Source organism: Microcaecilia unicolor, chromosome 3 (assembly GCF_901765095.1).
Source record: "Microcaecilia unicolor chromosome 3, aMicUni1.1, whole genome shotgun sequence".
In the NCBI taxonomy this organism is placed as follows: Eukaryota; Metazoa; Chordata; class Amphibia; order Gymnophiona; family Siphonopidae; genus Microcaecilia; species Microcaecilia unicolor.
Genome location: NC_044033.1, coordinates 101,017,838 through 101,041,596, shown reverse-complemented (window position 1 = coordinate 101,041,596; position 23,759 = coordinate 101,017,838). Strand labels below are relative to the sequence as shown.

Genomic DNA, 23,759 nt, shown 5'->3' with positions numbered 1-23,759 from the left:
ATCAACTCGTTACCTGCATGACAGACAGCTGTCGGCAATGGTCACCTGTATGAAAGACACCTGTCCACAGACTCAGTGAATCAGTCAGACTCTAACCTCTACAAAATGGCCAAGAGCAAGGAGCTGTCTAAGGATGTCAGGGACAAGATCATACACCTGCACAAGGCTGGAATGGGCTACAAAACCATCAGTAAGACGCTGGGCGAGAAGGAGACAACTGTTGGTGCCATAGTAAGAAAATGGAAGAAGTACAAAATGACTGTCAATCGACAAAGATCTGGGGCTCCACGCAAAATCTCACCTCGTGGGGTATCCTTGATCATGAGGAAGGTTAGAAATCAGCCTACAACTACAAGGGGGGAACTTGTCAATGATCTCAAGGCAGCTGGGACCACTGTCACCACGAAAACCATTGGTAACACATTACGACATAACGGATTGCAATCCTGCAGTGCCCGCAAGGTCCCCCTGCTCCGGAAGGCACATGTGACGGCCCGTCTGAAGTTTGCCAGTGAACACCTGGATGATGCCGAGAGTGATTGGGAGAAGGTGCTGTGGTCAGATGAGACAAAAATTGAGCTCTTTGGCATGAACTCAACTCGCCGTGTTTGGAGGAAGAGAAATGCTGCCTATGACCCAAAGAACACCGTCCCCACTGTCAAGCATGGAGGTGGAAATGTTATGTTTTGGGGGTGTTTCTCTGCTAAGGGCACAGGACTACTTCACCGCATCAATGGGAGAATGGATGGGGCCATGTACCGTACAATTCTGAGTGACAACCTCCTTCCCTCCGCCAGGGCCTTAAAAATGGGTTGTGGCTGGGTCTTCCAGCACGACAATGACCCAAAACATACAGCCAAGGCAACAAAGGAGTGGCTCAGGAAGAAGCACATTAGGGTCATGGAGTGGCCTAGCCAGTCACCAGACCTTAATCCCATTGAAAACTTATGGAGGGAGCTGAAGCTGCGAGTTGCCAAGCGACAGCCCAGAACTCTTAATGATTTAGAGATGATCTGCAAAGAGGAGTGAACCAAAATTCCTCCTGACATGTGTGCAAACCTCATCATCAACTACAGAAGACGTCTGACCGCTGTGCTTGCCAACAAGGGTTTTGCCACCAAGTATTAGGTCTTGTTTGCCAGAGGGATTAAATACTTATTTCCCTCTGCAGAATGCAAATAAATTCATATACTTTCCACAATGTGATTTTCCGGATTTAATTTGTGATGTGCTATCTCTCACTGTTACCAATAACCTACCCTTCAATTATGGGCTGCTCATGTCTTTGTCAGTGGGCAAACTTACAAAATCAGCAAGGGATCAAATACTTATTTCCACCACTGTATGTATCATTCGCTTTCTTGACTACTCTACCAGCTTCTTTTAGCTTTTCCAGATATTGTCACCTGTCTTCCGTTTTCTGCAATGTCTTGTAGTTTATAAAAGCTAACCTCTTTTTCCTTACCTTTTCAGCTACTACTTTTGAGAACCAAAGCAACCTCCTTTTCCTCTTAACTGTTATTTACATTCCTTACAAAAATGTTTGTTATTCTTACAATAGCTCCTGTCAGTTTTGCCCACTGCTTTCCAACTTCTTCTAGATGTTCTTATCCAGACAGCAATTCCTTGAGGTAATCCTCCATTTGAATAAAGTTTTGGGATTTTTTTTTAAGTCTAGAACCTTCACTTTTGAATGAACCCTTTCCACACCTATCTTAATATTAAGCCACACCATCTGGTAACCACTGGATGCCAGATGATCACCTACTGTAACATCAGAAACACTCTCCCCATTAGTAAGCACTAAGTCCAGTATGGCCCCATCCTGCGTGAGTTCCATTAACGACTGCTGGAATAGTTCCCCCCGTAGAGAATTCAAGATTTCCCTGCATCTAAAAGACCTTGCAGTAGGGATACCTCAATCAATGTCTGGCATATTAAAATCATCCTTAGATCCTTTCTCCTGCTTCAATACCTTCTACTCTTTCTGAATCTGGATTAAAGAACAACTCTGTAAAGACAACTGGCAATTACCATCACCGTGTAGAGGGTAAACTCATCTCTGTACAACCTCTAGTTCACTTTATGAGAGGTTTACTTTTGGCAAAGCCCCCACTCAGACCTCTGACAGTGTAATGGGACCTCAACATCATCCTTACCCAACCAATGAAATCTCCTTTTGAGCCGCTTGCCACTTGAAGTTCCTGTCCTGGAAGGTTCTGTTCTTGCTAGAGGTCACTTCAGCATGCAGAGTCAGTGAGCTTCAAGCCCTAGTATCTGATCCACCTTACACAAGATTTCCTCATAACAGAGTGGTTCTTCACACTCATCCTAAGTTCTTTCCTAAGGTAGTGGCAGAGCTCCATCTTAACCAGTCAGTTGTTCCACCAAAATTCATACCAAAACCCCAGCCCATCCTGGGGAAAGCACTGCACACCTTGAACTGCAAACGAGCCTTGGCTTTCTGTCTGGACTAAAGCCTATAGACAGTCCAACCAGCTTTTTGTTTCTTTTGACCCAAACAGGATGGGGGCATCCATTAGTAAACGCTTGCCTAGCAGACTGCATCTCCTTCACTTACACCCAGGCTAGGTTGACTGTGGAGGGTCATGTCACTGCTCACAATGTCAAAAAGTCATGACTGCGTTGGTAGCCCACTTGAGATCAGCCTCCACTGAGGAGATTTGCAGAGCTGTAACATGATCTTTAGTCTACACATCCCATTACACTACTGCCTTAAACAGGAGACCTGACACAACAGCCAATTTGGGCAGACTGTCCTGCAGAAGTTTTTGGAGTCTAGAATCCAACTTCACTCTCTAGGCCCATTCTGTTCAGTTCCAGGCACACAAAGTTTTATTTACAGTTCTGATTGGGTCTGATGGGCCTTGCCTATTGCAAGTCCCTGTTGACCATTGTTTGTTGTTTTAGGTGAGCCTGGTAACTAGGGAATCCTATATGTGGTAATACTGATGTCCTGTTTGTCCTTGGAGAAAACGAAGTTACCCATAGCAGGTTTCCTCCAAGAACAGCAGGACACACATTATCACATACCCTGCCACCTACCCTAGAAGTTGTATTCTCTAAGCTTTTAGACATTAACTGCTGGTCCCACATAACTGAGGCAGGCGGGAAGGCATGTGTACATGTGCATTCAGACCTGCCAAAAGCTTCTGAAAAATCTAGAACACTGTGCAGCGTTCGCATTGGGGCTCAGTTGGTGACATCACCCATATGTGGTAATATGTGTCCTGTCCTCAGAGAACACTTGCTGCAGGTGAGTAACTTCACTTTACAGCAGCTGTGCTTATAGCCTGCAGGTAATGCAACAGCACTTACCATTTCTTCTTGAGGTGGCAGTAATTTCTGCAGCACTACTGGCAGTTGTGACAGCTAGCGTGCAGTGACAACTTGTGCATCAGCTCTTAAAGCTGATCTCTGCCTGCCCATGTCACAGCCAGCCCTTGCCTGCTCCTGCTCTAAGCAGCTTGTCTGGGTTTGTTCCAGTGCTGGCTGCTGTAATAGCACAGAAGGTATTAGTGTAGGTCCATACTAATGTCTGCCGCATGGTAAAACATGTATTAACAGAACTGTTTCAGAACTGTAATTCTTTCAATACCCCAGACTGACAAATACTTATAAGCTCCGACTCTTCTACGTATTCCAATAAGTGCTTAATAAACACACTTTTCTTTTCTATTCTTTACTTGAAAAGGGAAATTGAGAAACTGGCCAATAAGAACTTTATACATCTTTATCTTCTTTCTGTCTCAGTCATACTTGGCACTGGCAAATACGCTTAAGAAGATGTACTGTAGGATCTTGAAAGCATTTGAATGTCTGCTCTTTGGTACCTTTCACTGGCACCAACTGCATCAGCATCAATGCAGACAGACATCAAACTATTCCTGAAGCCTCTGACATAACCTGGAAGCACAGAACCAATATTGAGGCATTGAACTTAGAACTAGCAGCCAGGTCCCAATGAGCAGAAGGCAGCCTTGAAAAGGCTTTGCCAACTAGCCAGCTACAAAATCAGATTTACCATGTTAGTACTACTCTGATGTGGACTCTTAAGAGGTCCTGGAGTCAAGCCTGTGGGTCAGAGGACTAGACTGATTAGGAAGAATCCATTAGCCTTGCTTTTGACCTCTTTCCTCCACAGGAAAAGAGAAAGGATATCTTCATAGATTTTGTAAAGGAAATGGTGAAGACCATTTCCTTTCCGTTAAAGAAAGAGGAAAAGTCCGGGGTTAAAACATAATATGGCCAATTTTGGGCATGGAGAGGGGAATTGAAATGTCCAGATTGGGACATGCTCAAGTCATGCTGTATTTTACCAAGTTGACTTTGAAATTAGTTGCATTAAGGAATGGGCTACTGATTTATATACATCAAACCATATCAACCAGGGTTATTTATTTAAAACAAAATTTAAATGAGATGTGCTCAGAAACTCTTTTTGTGACTATTTATAATTCAATATCCACATATCCATCACTGGCATCTATCATTGCACCTCAGTCTCCCTAATGAAAGTTCTAAAACAGTCAACTCTTCTATGCAAAAAAGAATGTCAATGATTCAAAAATGATGGACTTATCTGTGCTCCTGATGATCTAAAGTCAGTGTCCAACTTCAAAAATCTGTTTCCTTGATGATCAATCTCTGGAGTCTGTCAGCAACAGATACCAGCCAGTTCTGCATCTTATATATTCTGTCATAAAATAATCCCAAATCGGATCCAATTTTCACCACCGAAGTGACGTCTTCAGGGGATAACTTTTGAAAATAAACAACAATCAAATTAATAATAAACTAAACATAAATTAACTTGCCAACAAACTTTTATTTTCTAACACAGCAAAGTTGTACGCTTCCACACTTCAAGATGGCATCCAGGGAAGGGCCGGATGCCGAGCCTCCTTTTGAATCCGAGGCTCGGAAGACCCAACTTACAATGAAAACCATTCAATATCTTTATTTAAACCTACAGGTGACATCGTGTTCCAGTCAAAAATAAATTTCTGTTCCTTCTGTTACAAGATTTGTGCCTAGGGATAGTAATAGACAAAAGTACTACAAATCTAAGATCTTATATTTGATGATTATTTTTATGCCAGTGCTCTACCAACCATTCTTCTTTTATCTTATCTCTGGTATTACTTAAATGTTCTGCTATTTGTATTTTAATTTTTCTAGTAGTATAACCAATAACTGCAGTGACCAAAACTCCTGTGACCACCTGAAGATTCAGTTGTAGATATTACTAGAGATGTCAAAAGAGATTGCACCAAGCAATCCCCTAAATCTTTACTACATTTATATGTGAATCTAGGTATACCAATTAATTGTGAATGATATTGTAGCACTGACCAATGTTTATAAACCAAAGTTCTGTTCTGTTTTCACAGAAGAAAATCCTGGAGAAGGATCGCGATTGACTGGCAAAAGTACAAATGAGAATGGAGTGGATACAGCACCGTTCACGGAACAGAGTGTGTATGAACAACTTGAAAAGCTAAAGGTGGACAAAGTCGTGGGACCGGACGGGATCCACCCCAGGATATTGAAGGAGCTCAGAGAGGTTCTGGCAGGTCCTCTTAAAGATTTGTTTAATAAATCCTTGGAGACGGGAGAGGTTCTGTGGGATTGGAGAACAGTGGAGGTGGTCCCTCGTCACAAAAGTGGTGATAGGAAAGAAGCTGGAAACTACAGGCCGGTAAGCCTCACTTCGATTATTGGAAAAGTAATGGAAGCGATGCTGAAGGAAAGGATAGTGAATTTCCTGGAAGCCAATAAGTTGCAGGATCCGAGACAACATGGTTTTACCAAAGGTAAATCGTGTCAAACGAATCTCATTGAATTCTTTGACTTCGTGACTGGAGAATTGAATCAGGGACGTGTTATAGACGTAATTTACTTAGATTTCAACAAAGCTTTTGACACGGTTCCCCACAGGAGGCTCTTGAATAAACTTGATGGGCTGAAGATAGGACCCGACGTGGTGAACTGGATTAGGAACTGGTTGACGGACAGATGCCAGAGGGTGATGGTTAATGGAATTCGCTCAGATGAGGGAAAGGTGAGTAGTGGAGTGCCTCAGGGATCGATGCTGGGGCTGATTCTGTTCAATATATTTGCGAGTGACATTGCCGAAGGGTTAGAAGGTAAAGTTTGCCCTTTTGCGGGTGATACTAAGACTTGTAACAGAGTGGACACCCCACCCGGGAGTGAGTGGAAAACATGAAAAAGGATCTGCGGAAGCTAGAAGAAGGTCTGAGGTTTGGCAATTAAAATTCAATGCGAAGAAATGCAAAGTGATGCACTTAGGGAGTAGAAATCCACGGGAGACGAATGTGTTAGGCGGTGAGAGTCTGATATGTACAGACGGGGAGAGGGATCTTGGGGTGATAGTATGTGAGGATCTGAAGGCGACAAAACAGTGTGACAAGGCGGTGGCCGTAGCTAAAAGGTTGCTAGGCTGTATAGAGAGAGGTGTGACCAGCAGAAGAAAAGAGGTTTTAATGCCCCTGTACAAGTCGTTGGTGAGGCCCCACCTGGAGTATTGTGTTCAGTTTTGGAGGCTGTATTTTGCTAAGGATGTAAAAAGAATTGAAGTGGTGCAAAGAAAAGCTACGATAATGGTATGGGATTTGCGTTACAAGACGTACGAGGAGAGACTTGCTGACCTGAACATGTATACCCTGGAGGAAACAGGTGATATGATACAGACGCAAATATTTGAAAGGTATTAATCCGCAAACTAACCTCTTCCTGAGATGGGAAGGCTGTAGAACAAGAGGACATGAAATGAGATTGAAGGGGAGCAGACTCAAGAAAAATGTCAGGAAGTATTTTTTCACAGAGAGAGTGGTGGATACTTGGAATGCCCTCCTGTGGGAGGTGGTGGAGATGAAAACGGTAATGGAATTCAAACGTGAGTAGGATAAACATAAAGGAATCTTGTTCAGAAGGAATGGATCCTCAGAAGCTTAGCCAAGATTGGGTGGCAGAGCCGGTGGGGGGAGGCGGGGCTGGTGGTTGGGAGACGAGGCTAATGCTGGGCAAGATTTCTACGTTCTGTGCCCTGAAAATGGCAGATACAAATCTAGGTAAGGTATACACAAAAAGTAGCACATGAGTTTATCTTGTTGGGCAGACTGGATGGACTGTGCAGGTCTTTTTCTGCCGTCACCTACTATGTTACTATCCAGCTGATTTTCAAAAGTGATCGCCGGCCATCTTCCGACACAAATCGGGAGGTGGCCGGCGATCTCCTGAACCCAGCCAAATCGGTATAATTGAAATCCGATTTTGGCCGGGTTCAACTGCTTTCCGATGCGAAGCTGGCGAAACATCAAGGGTGCGTGTCGGTAGGGTAGTGAAGGCGGGACGGGGACGTGCTCACGAGATGGCCGGCTTAGCCTGATAATAGAAAAATAAAAGCCAGGTTTGACAAGCATTTCGCTGGCTTTACTTGGTCTCTTTTTTTTCACGACCAAGCTTCAAAAAGGAGCCCCAACTGACCAAATGACCACCAGAGGGAATCGGGGATGACCTCCCCTTATTCCCCCAGTGGTCACCAACCCCCTCCCACCCCAAAAAATTTTTGTCAGCCTCAAATGTCATACCCAGCTCCATGACAGCAGTATGCAGGTCCCTGGAGCAGTTTTTAGTGGGTGCAGTGCACTTCAGACAGGTGGACCCAGGCCCATCCCCTCTTACCTGTTACACTACTGTTGGTAAATGGGAACCCTCCAAAACCCACTGTACCCACATGTAGGTGCCCCCCTTCACCCCTTAGGGCTACGGTAATGGTGTAGAGTTGTGGGGAGTGGGTTTTGGGGGGGATTTGGGGGGCTCCATACCCAAGGGAAGGGAGCTATGCACCTGGGAGCTATTTTGATTTTTTTTTTTAATTTTTAGAAGTGCCCCCTATGGTGCCCTGGCATGTGAGGGGGGCTAGTGCACTACACATGCTGGCTCCTTCCACGACCAAATGCCTTGGATTTCGCCGGGTTTGAGATGGCCGGCATTATTTTCCATTATGGCCGAAAACCGATGCCGGCCATCTCAAACCCAGTGAACTCTGACATTTGGCCAGGCCCAACCGTATTAGCGAAGAAAAAGATGGCCGGCCATCTTTTTCAAAAATACGGTTGGCTCCGCCCACTTACAGCCGTTCAATTATGCCCCTCCACGTAACTTCTTAATCTCAAAAACTTTGGTGGAATACGGAAGAACACATCTGATCTATGGGAGCAGTGACCATGACTGGTTACGCTTCAACTTCAGGACTATCTCGGGAAGTGATTGATAAATTGATGACTGGATCGAGATTGTTTGTTTGAATCCACAGAGAAAAGAAGTGATGGGGGGTTTTTTGGACTGAGATACATAAAGCGGGAAAATCCCTAATTAGGTTTGAACTTCACTCTGCAGCGACAGTAGAATATCGTCATATGTAACTATTACCTCAGGGGCTGAGATTATATAAAGAGCCTCAGTTTTTAGATGAGGAGGAATATATAGATTGATGGAATGCTGTTTTGTCTAAATGCTCGCTAGATCTTATGCTCTTGAATTTTGATATATCCTATATAATAATTCTCACCTCCAACATTCTGACTTGCCTGGGACCGTGGCTTATTCCAAGTTGGTCTGCTAGGCTCCGTAGATCAGGCTGACATCACCGTAGCCATTATGATGTCAACTTCAGAACCCGGGGGGGGGAAAAACATGCCTCACAGCTGATCCATGTCCAGAGGAGGGTCGCTGGACATGGGTGGCAGGAGGGGGGCAGGGAAGAGAGGAGTTTCACTGGACATGGGTGGCTGCAGTGGGCGCAGGGGGAGAGGAGGGTCGCTGGACATGGGTGGCTGCAGAGGAGCCGAGGAAAACCTTGCTAGCGCCCGTTTCATTTGTGTCAGAAACTACTACTACTACTACTACTTATCATTTCTATAGAAACGGGTCTTTTTTACTAGTTGAATAAGAAAATATAGCAACAGAAGAAAGATGTAGAAGACAACATTGAGAAACTTAAGATCAGTACTGATACAACTACATTTGAACAACATTATCAAGAATATCTAAAACAGATGAAAGCATATAGACAGGAACAGCGTGGATACAAGGTGAAAAAATATCATTGAGATGAGATGGACTATACCAAGGGGTATGCATTCATTTTAAGTCTGTTTCAAAGGTATTATCACCAGTCCAAATGTCACTTCTACAATTAGGCACATCCTGTGTTCCCACAAATAATTATGATCCTTTTGAAACACGAAAATATCTTCATAGATTTTTTTTTAGACAATTACGTTTGAGGGTTCATTTTGGAGAAGTTCAACAGCAGGGAGGATAGTGAGATAAAATTGCCTAGAATGAGATCCACTTGGGTTCCACCAGGGCCAGTTGACCTTATGGTGTTGGCTTTTGAAAAATTACTGTTGCATTATTTGGAGCAAATAGAGAGTATTCCTGATAGTAATTACTATAGTAATTTACAAGAGGATCCTACTATTTTATTTCATTTTCAAATTAGGAAGGTATTATATGAGGCTAATCATAAGAGGATAATTACAATTAAGAAACTTTCTTATTTAGATAATAAAACATCCACAAATATCTTATATTTACTTTGTCCTCAAGGTTCATAAAATGTTAATTAATCCTCCTGGACATCCGATAGTATCAGGAATTGGCTCTTTTCTGGGGCCCTTGTCTAGATATATGGATTCCTTTCTCTAAACATTAGTACCCCATATTTGATTCTTAGGTTCATGATTCTACACATTTACTAACTATGGACGTGTCAGCTTTATATACTAATATTTCTAAAGATAGAGCTTTGAGGATTACACAGAGGAGTTTACAGATTTTGAATATCTCATTTGATAAGATATTTTTAATAACTTTAATGAGACTAGTGTTGGGAATTTTATTTACAAATTAAGGAAACAGCGATGGGGTCAACAGTGGCCTCCTCTGGCATGTTTGTTAATTGATAAATTTGTATATTCCTCTCATTATCAGCATACAGTGGTGGAAATAAGTATTTGATCCCTTGCTGATTTTGTAAGTTTGCCCACTGACAAAGACATGAGCAGCCCATAATTGAAGGGTAGGTTATTGGTAACAGTGAGAGATAGCACATCACAAATTAAATCCGGAAAATCACATTGTGGAAAGTATATGAATTTATTTGCATTCTGCAGAGGGAAATAAGTATTTGATCCCCCACCAACCAGTAAGAGATCTGGCCCCTACAGACCAGGTAGATGCTCCAAATCAACTCGTTACCTGCATGACAGACAGCTGTCGGCAATGGTCACCTGTATGAAAGACACCTGTCCACAGACTCAGTGAATCAGTCAGACTCTAACCTCTACAAAATGGCCAAGAGCAAGGAGCTGTCTAAGGATGTCAGGGACAAGATCATACACCTGCACAAGGCTGGAATGGGCTACAAAACCATCAGTAAGACGCTGGGCGAGAAGGAGACAACTGTTGGTGCCATAGTAAGAAAATGGAAGAAGTACAAAATGACTGTCAATCGACAAAGATCTGGGGCTCCACGCAAAATCTCACCTCGTGGGGTATCCTTGATCATGAGGAAGGTTAGAAATCAGCCTACAACTACAAGGGGGGAACTTGTCAATGATCTCAAGGCAGCTGGGACCACTGTCACCACGAAAACCATTGGTAACACATTACGACATAACGGATTGCAATCCTGCAGTGCCCGCAAGGTCCCCCTGCTCCGGAAGGCACATGTGACGGCCCGTCTGAAGTTTGCCAGTGAACACCTGGATGATGCCGAGAGTGATTGGGAGAAGGTGCTGTGGTCAGATGAGACAAAAATTGAGCTCTTTGGCATGAACTCAACTCGCCGTGTTTGGAGGAAGAGAAATGCTGCCTATGACCCAAAGAACACCGTCCCCACTGTCAAGCATGGAGGTGGAAATGTTATGTTTTGGGGGTGTTTCTCTGCTAAGGGCACAGGACTACTTCACCGCATCAATGGGAGAATGGATGGGGCCATGTACCGTACAATTCTGAGTGACAACCTCCTTCCCTCCGCCAGGGCCTTAAAAATGGGTCGTGGCTGGGTCTTCCAGCACGACAATGACCCAAAACATACAGCCAAGGCAACAAAGGAGTGGCTCAGGAAGAAGCACATTAGGGTCATGGAGTGGCCTAGCCAGTCACCAGACCTTAATCCCATTGAAAACTTATGGAGGGAGCTGAAGCTGCGAGTTGCCAAGCGACAGCCCAGAACTCTTAATGATTTAGAGATGATCTGCAAAGAGGAGTGGACCAAAATTCCTCCTGACATGTGTGCAAACCTCATCATCAACTACAGAAGACGTCTGACCGCTGTGCTTGCCAACAAGGGTTTTGCCACCAAGTATTAGGTCTTGTTTGCCAGAGGGATTAAATACTTATTTCCCTCTGCAGAATGCAAATAAATTCATATACTTTCCACAATGTGATTTTCCGGATTTAATTTGTGATGTGCTATCTCTCACTGTTACCAATAACCTACCCTTCAATTATGGGCTGCTCATGTCTTTGTCAGTGGGCAAACTTACAAAATCAGCAAGGGATCAAATACTTATTTCCACCACTGTATGTTATTTTGGAAGCGATTTATTGATATCTTTTTTGTTTGGACTGGTGACAAAGTCAGATTAAAAATGCGTGGGATAAACATAAAGGAATCCTGTTCAGAAGGAAGGAATCCTGAGAAGTTTATCAGAGATTGGGTGGCAGAGCTGGTGGGGGGCGGGGCTGGTGGTTGGGAGGTGGGGCTAGGTTTGGCAGACTTCTACGGTCTGTGCCTTGAGGATGGCAGATACTAATCAAGGTCAGGTATACACAAAAGGTAGCACATATGAGTTTATCTTGTTGGGCAGACTGGATGGACCGTGCAGGTCTTTCTCTGCCATCATCTACTATGTTACTATGAGGGGCATAATCGAACGGCGCCAGCCAAATAGCTGGTCGGCCATCTTCGGGGCCGGCGCCGTAAGTGGGCGGAGCCAACCGTATTTTCGAAAAAGATGGCTGTCCATCTTTTTCTTCACTAATATGGTTGGGCCTGGCCAAATATCAGAGTTTGCCGGGTTTGAGATGGCCGGCATCGGTTTTCAGCCATAATAGAAAATAATGCCGGTGATCTCAAACCTGGCGAAATCCATAATAGCAATGGTGAGCTGAAATTCCAATCAAGGCATTCAATGGTATCCTTTACTACAGTGGGGGAAATAAGTATTTGATCCCTTGCTGATTTTGTAAGTGTGCCCACTGACAAAGACATGAGCAGCCCATAATTGAAGGGTAGGTTATTGGTAATAGTGAGAGATAGCACATCACAAATTAAATCCGGAAAATCACATTGTGGAAAGTATATGAATTTATTTGCATTCTGCAGAGGGAAATAAGTATTTGATCCCCCACCAACCAGTAAGAGATCTGGCCCCTACAGACCAGGTAGATGCTCCAAATCAACTCGTTACCTGCATGACAGACAGCTGTCGGCAATGGTCACCTGTATGAAAGACACCTGTCCACAGACTCAGTGAATCAGTCAGACTCTAACCTCTACAAAATGGCCAAGAGCAAGGAGCTGTCTAAGGATGTCAGGGACAAGATCATACACCTGCACAAGGCTGGAATGGGCTACAAAACCATCAGTAAGACGCTGGGCGAGAAGGAGACAACTGTTGGTGCCATAGTAAGAAAATGGAAGAAGTACAAAATGACTGTCAATCGACAAAGATCTGGGGCTCCACGCAAAATCTCACCTCGTGGGGTATCCTTGATCATGAGGAAGGTTAGAAATCAGCCTACAACTACAAGGGGGGAACTTGTCAATGATCTCAAGGCAGCTGGGACCACTGTCACCACGAAAACCATTGGTAACACATTACGACATAACGGATTGCAATCCTGCAGTGCCCGCAAGGTCCCCCTGCTCCGGAAGGCACATGTGACGGCCCGTCTGAAGTTTGCCAGTGAATACCTGGATGATGCCGAGAGTGATTGGGAGAAGGTGCTGTGGTCAGATGAGACAAAAATTGAGCTCTTTGGCATGAACTCAACTCGCCGTGTTTGGAGGAAGAGAAATGCTGCCTATGACCCAAAGAACACCGTCCCCACTGTCAAGCATGGAGGTGGAAATGTTATGTTTTGGGGGTGTTTCTCTGCTAAGGGCACAGGACTACTTCACCGCATCAATGGGAGAATGGATGGGGCCATGTACCGTACAATTCTGAGTGACAACCTCCTTCCCTCCGCCAGGGCCTTAAAAATGGGTCGTGGCTGGGTCTTCCAGCACGACAATGACCCAAAACATACAGCCAAGGCAACAAAGGAGTGGCTCAGGAAGAAGCACATTAGGGTCATGGAGTGGCCTAGCCAGTCACCAGACCTTAATCCCATTGAAAACTTATGGAGGGAGCTGAAGCTGCGAGTTGCCAAGCGACAGCCCAGAACTCTTAATGATTTAGAGATGATCTGCAAAGAGGAGTGGACCAAAATTCCTCCTGACATGTGTGCAAACCTCATCATCAACTACAGAAGACGTCTGACCGCTGTGCTTGCCAACAAGGGTTTTGCCACCAAGTATTAGGTCTTGTTTGCCAGAGGGATCAAATACTTATTTCCCTCTGCAGAATGCAAATAAATTCATATACTTTCCACAATGTGATTTTCCGGATTTAATTTGTGATGTGCTATCTCTCACTGTTACCAATAACCTACCCTTCAATTATGGGCTGCTCATGTCTTTGTCAGTGGGCACACTTACAAAATCAGCAAGGGATCAAATACTTATTTCCCCCACTGTATCTATAGTGTATTATAAGCAGAGAAAATGACCTCATCAGTCCAAGCTAGGCGTTACTACGCTTCATGTGCTCGAACGCCAGCAAACTTTGGACTCCGTTATAATCCTCGGTCATGAAAAAACTCTGCTCACTATCTTTATTTAATATCAAACATTGGAAAAAGTGTTTAATGTTACTTAGCTTTTTAATCTTGCCCTACGGGGCTCTCCGTTTCGCTATATATAATAAGCTTCTTCAGGGGGCCAAGCAACTTTTTGGCTAATCACGATATCTCATAACATGGCGTTTCTGCTCCTATGACTCCGGTAGTGAAAAGCCATAATAGAACATTTTAATTGATAGTGAAGGGTAAAGCAAAAATGTAACATATAGATAGGTAAGAGAGTAAGAAGAGTTAGAAAGTAAGGTGACTGATTTAAAAGAAAGTTGCACATGAGGTCAGAGAGATGGTTAAATATTATCTCAGCTAGGGTAGGAGTGGATAAACATGTCCCTCTGCAGTATGTGCAGCCTGAGTCACTCCTTGTGTGTGTGAGTGAGACTAACAAGTTAGTTACTTCTTCCATTAAAGGCCTGGTTGAAGAGCCAAGCTTTCACCTGCTTCCTGAAGTAGAGATAGTCTTGTGTTAAGCGGAGCCTTTCAAGCAGTGCATTCCAGAGTGTGAGGGCTATTCCGGAGAAGGCTCGCTTGCAGGTATCACATCATGTAATGTCTTTTGGAGAGGGTGTGGTTAGTGATAGTCCTTGGGAGGACCTTAGTGTCCTTGGCGGTGTGTGGAGGATCGTCCTATTCTTCAGGTACTCATGGCCATTCTCTTTCAGGGCCTTGAAGATCAGACATAAGAGTTTTAAATTTAGCCCTGTATTGTACTGGTAGCCAATGAAGTTTTTGCAAAAATGGTGTGATGTGGTCATGTCGCTTGCAACCTTTTATGAGGCTTGCTGCTGCATTCTGAATCAACTGGAGCTGGTGCAGGCCCTTTGCAGTCAGGCCATTGTATAGTATATTGCAGTAATCTAGTCTTGATGTTGTTATGGCATGCACAGCTGAGATAAGATTTACCTTCTCGATGTAAGGAGAGAGGCAGCGTAGCTGTCGCAAATAGTAGCAGCAGCTTTTGAAGGTTTCTTAGGTTTGGGGAATCAGAGTAACTGTTGAATCCAACTGTATTCCAAGGTTCCTGACTTGTGATTTGAGGGGGAGTTCATACTTCCCAAAATGATTTTGATGTCAGGTATGTATCCACTTGTGTTAGGGACCCAGAGAAGCTCGGTTTTACTTGGGTTCAGGCAAAGTTTGTTGTGTTTAGCCCATTCTTGAATTGATGTTAGACAGGTAATCAGTTTATTCAAGGCTGTAGGTAAGTCAGGTTCAGTGGGTATGAGTAGCTGCACATCATCCACATAGATGTAGAACTGAGTGTCTATTGACTGAATCAGCTCAGCTAGTGGCTTGAGGTAGATATTGAACAGAATAGGTGACAATATCAATCCTTGTAGTACCCCGCAGGTCAGTGTCCATGGTGGTGATGAGTTGTTGCCAAACATTATGGATTGTTGCCTGTCTGATAGGATCTGAACCAGGCAAGTACTGTTCCATTGACACCCATTTCTGTCAGTCGTGCTAGCATGATATCATGTTCCTTGTCATCAGCAGCAGATGAATCCATTAACTGATGGGTTGTGTCCGCCTACCAGCAGGTGGAGATAGAGAACACTGAAAAACCATAGTGCTCTATGGACGGCTAACTCCATCTGCCTTCAGTATTTCTCTATCTCCCAGCAGGTGTGGACGTAGCTTGATCAGCTCCTGGAAAAATTCTGCCTGGGGTGGCTCCTGTGCTTTGCCAGTTGAAGCTGGGGTGTTGTGGCTGGTGGTGCCCACTTTGAAGGCATATAGGTTCGCCCTTTCCCTGCCTTACCCATCCCCCTACCTACCGGAGTACCTCTGTTGCTGCCTGCCTCCAACTTTCCTTACAGCGTTAAAAAAAAAAAAGAGTACGCATTGGTTCTGTGTAGCTATTCTGAGGCTATTTTCCACGTGCAGCTTGATCGGAGCTCATTTGTCTCGGTCTTTTGAGGTGAGAGTGATGCCCAGCTCCTCCGGGGAGATCCCGCGGACGCCATTCCAATCGGGGTAAGTTTTGGTGCGAAGCCGCTATTTTACTTATATAATTCCGTCCGGTCGGACAATGGCTGCTGAAGCAGTTAAATGCTTCTCCCGTTGTGGTAAACGTAGATCAGCAGCGGGGATCTGTAAGACATGCTTTTTAGACGCTAGAGCTGGTATGAGCATGGCGAGCGATGATTCTTCCTGCTCAATGGAGCTGGCAGCGGGCGCCATTTTGGAAGCGCCGCATGTCTCGACCCTCGCTGTTGCGGAGGAGTCTGAGGGCAGGGGGACGCCTCCGTTAGAGGCTACCAGAGGAGCTCCTGTTCCCGTTTCTCCTGATGCGTAGACGGAGGGTCAGGGTGAGTTTTTCTCCCCAGAATTTGTGCTTTTAATGCATGAAGCTTTCATGCTGAAAAGAGCTCTGCCGCAGGTGTCTGACACTGCGCTGCTGCCTGGTTTTCCCCCGGGTGTTGATGGCCCGGGGCTGGCTGATTCCCCCGAGCATTGGAAGGACGCAAAACATAGACGGGTAAATTCCCCATCGGAGAGTGGCGCACTTCCCTCCCCCCCCCCCCCCCCCCCCCCGTGGTCAGGTGGTGTGGATTCTGAGGGTTCTGGCAGGGCCTCATGGTCTGAAGAGCCAGAGGAAGGTGCCGGTTTGCCATTGGATCTGGATGGTCCCAGTGCGGTGAGGATTTTCCACCGTGATGAGCTGCCAGCGCTCATTTCTGATGCCTTGCAGGCCCTCTCGATTGATGATCCTGCCAAGGGCGAGGCCTTCTCTGGTAATCCGAGGATGGCGAGTACTAAGAAGCCTGCTTGAGCCTTTCCTGTGCATGACTCCATCCAAGAGCTTATTTCAGCTCAATGGTCTGAACCCGATAGGCCTTTGAAAGTGGCCAGGGCTATGGGTCAGCTTTACCCTCTAAGTGAGGAGCAGTTGGCCCCTTTGGGGATGCCTAAAGTGGACGCTTTGGTCACGGCGGTGACTAAGAGGACCACCCTCCCCGTAGAGGGACATGCAGGACCGGCGGCTTGAATCCGCGTTGAAAAAGTCTTTTGAAATCTCGGGCCTCGCCTTAAGGCGTCTATTTGCAGTTCCTATGCTGCCCGGGCCTGCCTTTATTGGTTACAACAGGCAGTGGAGCAGCTCGCAGATGGTGCGGAGTCCCTCGCTGAGGTTGCAGCGCGGATGGAGTCGGCCCTGTCATTTTTGACTGACACCCTCTATGATCTGGTCATAGCTTCGGCTAAACAAATGTCTGTGGCGGTTGCAGCACGCCGCCTTCTATGGCTACGGCATTGGGCGGCTGACATGGCCTTTTAAGCACAGGCTGGTGAAGCTTCCCTTTCGGGGCCACCTGTTATTTGGAGAGGAGCTGGAGAAGATTGTGAAAGACCTGGGGGACCCTAAGCCCCAGCAGTTACCCGAGGATAGGCCGAGGCCTTCCTCCAAGGGTTCTGTGTGGCCCTCCTCTTCCAGACCTCGCTTCCGTGAAGCTCGCAGGTGTCGCCCTGGGTGCTCTGCTGGGGTTTCTCAACGTGCCCGTTTTCAGCAGAGGAACTCCTTTCGCTCAGACAAGCGTTCCACAGCGGCCGGTTCAAGGCCTGGAGTTCAGGGGCAGCCCTCTCAATGATGGGAGGCCGGTCCATTCCTCGTGCAATAGGAGGATGCCTTTCCCTCTTTCTCGAGGAATGGACCAAGATTACCTCCGATCAGTGGGTCCTGGACCTAATCAGAGAAGGTTACTGATTGGAATTCAGCGCCCCGGTGAGAGACGTGTTTGTGGAGTCCTGATGCGGTACTGCTATCAAATGGGCGGCGGTAGAGGAGACCTTACAAGCCTTGTTACACCTTGGAGCGGTGATCCCTGTGCCTCCTGCCGAATGCGGCTGCAGTCGCTACTCCATTTACTTTGTGGTGCCTCAAAAAGGTGGGTCTTTCCGACCGATCCTCGACTTAAGGTCAATCAACGAGGCACTAAGAGTGCGACATTTTCGCATGGAAACCCTGCACTCCATCATTGCGGCGGTACAGCCAGGACAGTATCTCACGTCTTTGGACCTAAAATAAACGTACTTGCACATTCCTATTTGGCTCCCACATCAACGGTGTCTCCGGTTTGCTGTGTTGGGAAAACATTTCCAGTTTCGGGCCTTGCCTTTTGGCCTTGCCACAGCTCCCCACACCTTTTCCAAGGTAATGGTGGTAGTAGCTGCTTTTCTCAGGCGAGAGGGTATCCGGGTTCACCCGTACCTTGACAACAGGCTCATCAGAGCGGATTCAGCAGGCGAAAGTCGTCTGGCCACAGCCAGGGTGGTCTCTGTACTGCAGTTTCTAGGCTGGGTCGTCAGTATACCCAAAAGTCACCTGATCCCCCTCTCAGTCTCTTGAATATTTAGGGGTCCAGTTCGACATGGCCTCTGGGTTTGTATTTCTACCCGACCAAAGGCGGTGCAAGCTTCAAAATCCGGTCCGTCTGCTCCTGCGGATGCCTCGCCCGTGAGCCTGGGACTTTGTCCAGCTGCTGGGGTCGATGACGGCCACTTTGGAGGTAGTGCCATGTGCGAGAGCACACTTGAGACCTCTGCAGATTGCCCTACTTCAACGATGGTCTCCAATGTCCCAGGATTATCAATGCAGACTAACGTGGCTCCCTGCGGCCCGGCTCAGTATGGAGTGGTGGCTCTCCGACAGCATGCTGCGGTGAGGAATGCTGCTGGCGCTTCCCTCTTGGTGCCTGGTGATAACAGATGCCAGCCTGGTCGGCTGGGGAGCACATTGCAAGGGAAGCTATGCCCAGGGTCTGTGGACACCCGCGGAATCGGGGTGGTCCATCAATCGCTTGGAACTGAGAGTGATATTCCAGGCTTTTCTGGCCTTTCACAGGACTCTGGAGGGGCTGGCTGTCAGAGTTCTGTCGGACAACACGATGGCTGTGGCCTACATAAATCAACAGGGCGGCACTCAGTGCAGAGCACTGGCCGCGGAGGCCATTCAGATTTGCCACTGGGCCGAGCTACACCTGCAGCTTCTTTCTGCAGCGCTTATAGCAGGTCAGAGCAACGTGCAAGCTGATTTTCTAAGCAGGCATCAAATCGACCCAGCGGAGTGGGAACTGGCAGACGAAGTGTTTCTTCAGATCTGTGCCAAATGGGGAATGCCCGTAGCGGATCTAATGGCGTCAAGCGCAAATGCCAAGGTCCCGTGCTTTTACAGCAGACGGAGAGATCCTCGCTCGGCTCAACCCTGGCCACCGGGCCTCCTGTATGTGTTCCCTCCTTGGCCCTTGATAGGGCAAGGCCTCCTGCGAATTCGGCTACATCAAGGAGTGGTGATTCTCATTACCCCGGATTGGCCCAGGCGGCCATGGTATGCGGACCTCCGGTGGATGCTGGTGGAGGTGCCTCTTCCTTTGCCTCTGGTACCGAACCTGTTGATGCAGGGACCGGTGTCCATGGAGGATCCCTGCTGCTTTGGTCTTACGGCATGGCTCTTGAGAGGGCACAATTGAGAGACAAAGGCTATTCTAACAAAGTCATCTCCACTCTCTTGCAGGCCTGCAAGTGGTCCACTTCTGTTGCTTATGCTCGGATCTGGTGCCAGTTTGAGGTGTGGTGTGCTTCAAAGGCGATCACAAACAGAAGGTGTGCTTTCCACAGGGGAACCAAAGACAGGCAAAACAAACAGTGGATCCAATAAAAGTCCTCTCACAATGAGTGTCTTCCTGAACAAGGTCTTTATTGAAAACTACACGGTTGACCCGACACGTGACGTGTTTCGGCCGTGAGGCCTGCGTCAGGGGTCTAGTAATATCTGAAGAAGAAAAAATGCCTTGTGGGTCAGATGAATAACAGCACATAAACTGCTAAAAGAGGTATTGAGCACTATCTTTTCATCCACTAAGTCAATCCAGGCCAGAAGATGCAGATCTGAAGGTTCGTGGGAGAAAACCTTTACAGCTGTAGGCCAGAAGATGCAGCTGTAAACGTTTTCTCCCACGAACCTTCAGATCTGCATATTCTGGCCTGGATTGACTTAGTGGATGAAAAGATAGTGCTCAATACCTCTTTTAGCAGTTTATGTGCTGTTATTCATCTGACCCACAAGGCATTTTTTCTTCTTCAGATACTACTAGACCCCTGACGCAGGCCTCACGGCCGAAACACATCACGTGTCGGGTCAACCGTGTAGTTTTCAATAAAGACCTTGTTCAGGAAGACACTCATTGTGAGAGGACTTTTATTGGATCCACTGTTTGTTTTGCCTGTCTAAGGCGATCACACCCACGATGGCTTCTGTCTCGCCGATACTGGACTTTTTGCAGGATGGCTTACAAAAAGGCTTGGCCTACAATTCCCTGTGAGTGCAAGTGGCAGCATTGGCATGCTTTCGAGGGAAGGTCTCTGGCCTTTCCCTGGCCACTCATCCGGATGTTGCCCGATTTCTAAGAGGGGCACTCTGGCTCCGCCCGCCAGTGCAGCTGCCGTGTCCAGCTTGGAACCTGGGGCTGGTGTTGAAGGCTTTCCAGTGTTTGCCCTTCGAGCCACTGAGGCGAGCTTCGGAGAAGGATGTGACTCTAAAGACAGTCTTTTTGGTGGCCATGACCTCGGCGAGACGTGTGTCTGAGCTCCAGGCTCTGTCCTGTCGAGACCCCTTTCTGCAATTCTCAGTCTAGAGTAACGGTGCATACTGTGCCTTCCTTCCTGCCTAAGGTGGTTTCAGCGTTTCACCTAAACCAGCCCATTTATTTGCCCTCCTTTTCTAGGGAGGAGTTTCTGGAATTCTTTGGGCAGTTACATCTTCTGGATGTTCGCAGGGCTCTCTTGCAGTATCTGCAAATGTCAAATGACTTCAGGACCTCTGATCACCTTCTTGTCTTGTTGTCAGGTCCTCGAAGAGGGTCTCTGGCGTCTAAGGCCACTATAGCCCGTTGGCTCAAAGAAGTCATTTTTTCTGCATATCGGCTGTCAGGGCGGTCTCCGCCTGAAGCGTTTAAAGCTCATTCCACGAGAGCGATTTCCTCTTCGTGGGCCGAAACAGGAGCAGTCTCTCTTCATGAGATCTGTAGTGTGGCTACTTGGGCTTCTCAGCTCTCCTTTGTCCGGCATTACAGGCTGGATGTTGTAGCAAAGTGGGATGCGCAGTTTGGAGCGCAAGTGCTTGCTCGGGGAGTGGCATATTCCCGCCCTAACTAGGGAGTGCTTTTGTACATCCCATCAGTTAATGGATTCATCTGCTGCTGATGACAAGAAAGGGAAAATTAGGTTCTTACCTTGGTAATTTTCTTTCCTTTAGTCACAGCAGATGAATCCATGATCCCTCCCTCCCTCTGTTTTTTGTTCAGTTTTTTCCTGCAGATATGTTCCCTCATTGGGAGAAGTTGGAAAACAGTCTTCAGGATTTCTGTTCTGTTACAGGAGGTTGAGATCGTCCCTCCATTGTGTGGTTATTGCTCCTGTTCTGGGGCATTCGTTCGCTGTGAGGAAAGTTCATGTTATTCTACTTTGAGGATACACTCTGCTTTGGAAGTTTCAAATACTGAATGCAGATGGAGCTAGCCGTCCATAGAGCACTATGGTTTTTCAGTGTTCTCTATCTCCACCTGCTGGTAGGCGGACACAATCCATCAGTTAATGGATTCATCTGCTGTGACTAAAGGAAAGAAAATTACCAAGGTAAGAACCTAATTTTTCTATCCACAGTGTCAAAAGCTGCTGAGCAATCTAGCAGTACTAACATTGAGGCAAATCCCTTGTCTTGGTTTCTGTGAAGATCATCTGGTAGGGATACGAGGACCATTTCTGTTCCATAACCAGGTCTGAATCCAGGTGACATGGATCTAGCCAGTTTCTCTCTTCTAGCCAGTCATTATATTGATCACAGACTGTTTGTTCTATGAGTTTCCCTAGAAATGGGATGTTGGATACTGGCCTGTAACTTTCCAGTTTGTCCTGGTCAAGGTTGTTTTTCTTTAGCAGAGGGCGAACCACTGCTCTTTTAATGCTGTTGGTAGTTGCCAATTAGAAAGAGAGGTGTTCACAATTTTTGTGGTGTCTTCTGTAAGGCCCATACTTGCCTGCTGCACTATCTTTGATGGGCAGGGATCAAGGGAGCAGGTAGTTGATCAAAGGTCTCTTAGGATTTTGTCATGGCTCTCCTCTGTCATTGGGTTAAAAGTGTCCCATCTGTCTCTGTCGGGAGTGGGCAAGTTTGTGCACCCCCAGTTGACTGGGTGGGGACTGGGTGGGATTGCCCGTAAATCCTGGCAGAGACTTTTAATTTTGTTGGCAAAGTATGCAGCAAAATCATTGCAGTTCAGTTTAGACTGGACAGGCTGGTTCTGTTGTGAGGATTGCAGTAGGCTGTTTACTATCATGAACAATTGCTTGTTTGAATTATGTACTTCAGTTGCTGATTTCAAGATACAAGCAAGAGAAGTGTTTCAACAGTTCTTGGATAGAGGGTACCCTAGGGGTGTTGTCAAGAAGGCATCAAGAGGGCTTTATATGCTGAACGTAGATGGTTGATGCTACCAAAATCAGAAGTTGCAACACCGGAGGTGACGTGTTCTTCCATATTCCACCAAAGCTTTTGAGATTAAGAAGTTGGTCTATAAACATTGGCTAGTGCTACAATATAATTCACAATTAACTGGTATACCTAGATTTGTGTATAAACGTAGTAAAAATTTGGGGAATTGCTTGATGCAATCTCTTTTGACATCTTCAGTAATATCTACAACTGAATCTTCAGGTGGTCACAGGAGTTGTGATCGCTGCAGTTATTGAGAATTGGCATGGGTCACAGTGGAGTCCCTATTCCAGGTCGACAAGGATATTTTTATTTGAAATAAAAAAAATGGACCGTACCACCACACAGTTTATTGCATAAAGTGTCCTTGTCAAAAGTATTACAAAGGTTATACTACTAAAAAATTAAAATATGAATAGCAGAACATTTAAGTAATATCAGACACAAGAGGAAAGGAGCACTGCTGGTAGAGCACTGGCATTAAAATGATCATCAAATAGAAGATCTTAGATTTGTAGTACTTTTGTCTATTAGTATCCCTAGAGGTGGTAATATGGCACAAATCTTGTAACAGAAGGAACAGAAGTTTTATTTTTGACTGGAACACAATGTCACCTGTAGGTTTAAATCAAGGTATTGAATGGTTTTCATTGTAAGTTGGGACTTCCAAGCATCAGATTCAAAAGGAGGCTTAGCATCCTGCCCTTTCCTGGATGCCATCTTGAAGTGTGGAAGCGTACAACTTTGCTGTGAGTCAGAAGATAAGATTGTTGTTAAGTTGATTTATGTTTAGTTTATTATTAATGTGATTGTTTATTTTGAATAGTTATCCCCTGAAGAAGCCACTTTGGTGGTGAAACTTGGATTCAAGTCGGGATTTGGGATTATTTTATGACAGAATATATAAGATGCAGAACCGGCTGGTATCTGTTGCAGACAAGCTCCAGAGATTGATCATCAAGGAAAGAGATTTTTGAAGTTTCACTTTGACTTTAGATCATCAGGAGCACAGGTAATTCTGTGGTGAAACTTGGATCCGAATAGGGTTTTGGGATTATTTTATGACAGAATATATAAGACGCAGAACTGGATGGTATCTGTTATAGACAGGCTCCAGGGATTGATCATCAAGGAAACAGATTTTTGAAGTTGGGCATTGACTTTAGATCATCAAGAGCACAGATAAGTTCATCATTTTTGAATCATTGACATTCTTTTTGCATAGAGGAGTTGACTGTTTTGGAACTTT

At 45.9% G+C, this 23,759-nt stretch overlaps 1 protein-coding gene across 3 annotated transcripts in view; it reads left to right on the top strand.

Moving 5' to 3' along the window:
• The window catches only part of CFAP36 (cilia and flagella associated protein 36), a 294,401-nt gene that overhangs the window by 196,653 nt on the left and 73,989 nt on the right, over nucleotides 1-23,759 (top strand). The window lies entirely within an intron of this gene.